Source organism: Benincasa hispida, chromosome 1 (genome assembly GCF_009727055.1).
Source record: "Benincasa hispida cultivar B227 chromosome 1, ASM972705v1, whole genome shotgun sequence".
Lineage (NCBI taxonomy): Eukaryota > Viridiplantae > Streptophyta > Magnoliopsida > Cucurbitales > Cucurbitaceae > Benincasa > Benincasa hispida.
This window is the reverse complement of record NC_052349.1, coordinates 88,837,957-88,839,877: the sequence shown is the minus strand read 5'-3', so window position 1 is coordinate 88,839,877 and position 1,921 is coordinate 88,837,957. Positions and strand designations below refer to the sequence as shown.

The window sequence follows — 1,921 nt, the reverse complement described above, 5'->3', positions numbered from 1 at the left end:
CAATCTCTCAACCAATCAAAATGCACCACCTCAGCCCTCGTCAGCGCCGCCGTCTTCTAAGCTTCTAACTCCGACATTGATCGAGAAGTTACAAAGATGTCGAATGGCTTCCCTCCAAATGACAAAAACCCACTTCGCCGTCCGGAAATCCGCCGACCCATCTCACCGTCCGGCCACCAAACTCGACGACGGTAACTGGCCGGAGAAAGAGGTCAAGTGGGTCGCCGCCGAGGAGGCTGAGGAGGTCCGCCAGCTTGAAGATGACCACGTGGAGCAAATGATTCAAGAGTTGCTTGATCTTGGGTCCTTTGAATTTTGCCCTAATGATAATCATAATTTTGGTTCTACAAATAATTAGAATAGATTATTTAAGAAATAAATTTGGTGCTCTTTTTTCTTTTTAATTTGAGTTTAATCACGTCAAAAGTTTGAATCTTTAACCTCTAGTTTAGCTCATAGTGATAATTTATAGTCAATCAGAATATATATATATAGTTTTAGTTTACTATATATTCATATTAAGTAAGAAAATTAGTAATATGCTACATAAAAAATTAATAATTTTTTTTAGATAAAAAAGATAGTCATTTAAGCTTCGATTTGTTGATCTAAATGAATATCATAAGAATATATACAAGTGAAAGTGAACATAAGCAGTGGTTATATCACCTCATTTTTCTTAAAGTTGAAGGTTTAAATCTCCACCACCTCACGTTTGTTATACTAAGAAATGTTACATATATAATTTATTAAAATAGTATTTTATTTTGATATCTTTATTACTTAATTGTTATTTTTATAACAATAGCTACACCTAAATTCCATGTTGGTTCACATCCAAAAAAAATAATTTTTTAAAAACCAAATTGACACATGACAATTTTTAAAAATAATTTTTTCAAATAATAATTCCTCCTCTGAGATAAATTAACATCCAAGATTTTTTTCTTATTATAATATTAAAATGGCATGAACAAATCAATAGTTGATTCAATAGAGGATTTACCTCAATTTTAGGAAATCTCAATACAATATGTCAAATATCACTCCACACCATGTGTAATAACCGTTTAGTAGGAAATTCTTAGTTCATACATTTATTTAAAAAAAAACATCAACAAAAAAAAAAATTCAAAAGAATTGTTTCTTTGGCAAATACATGATGTAACTACAACCTTGGATCATGTGAAGGGAAAAAAAGTAAGATAAGGAAAACTATGAAAAGAAGTTGAAGAGAATAGAGAAAAAGAGATTAAAAAAAGAAAAAGAAAAGAAAAGAAAAGAAAAGAAAAGAAGAGAAAGAAAGAAAAAAAAAATCAATAAAGTAAAAGTGAGACTAATGAAGCTTGATTTAGACTAGACAATATGTTTGTTTCTCTAGAAGAATATGACAAATAAACTTTGATATCATTTTTTTTAAAAAAAAAAACCTAACAAATTAATGGATCAAAAGTTTCATGTTCAATAATAAAATAGATAATTAACTTCCTAAAAATAAATATTTGAACTTTGAAAAATTAAAATTATGTTTTTGATAAATTTATTATTTTTGTTCTTTAGATATGTTTTGATAAAGTTGCGTAAAAAAGATATCTCACATTGTTCATATATTGCACTTTTTCTTGGAAAATATTACTAGGCACTTATTCTTACTATTTATGGGGTATTATTTGAATATCGATTTGTTTCGAATTATTTAAAGAGTTTCTGTTTATGTTACTTCATAAGAATACTTGATTAAAACTATGTGACATTTTATAAATAAAATTGTAGCATTTTAACAATAATATTGCCAAAATATGTTTTAAAAAAATTAGTAATTGAAGTCGTGCTAAAATTTGAAAGAATGAAAACTCAAATAAAAAATTTATTTGATATATAAAATATTTACATGCAAAATAGAAAGTTTTGTTATTGATTT

At 27.3% G+C, this 1,921-nt stretch overlaps 1 pseudogene; it reads left to right on the top strand.

The window, feature by feature from the left end:
• LOC120092923 overlaps window positions 1-446 on the top strand; it is a 1,666-nt pseudogene extending 1,220 nt beyond the window's left edge.
• Window positions 447-1,921: the final 1,475 nt, after the last annotated feature.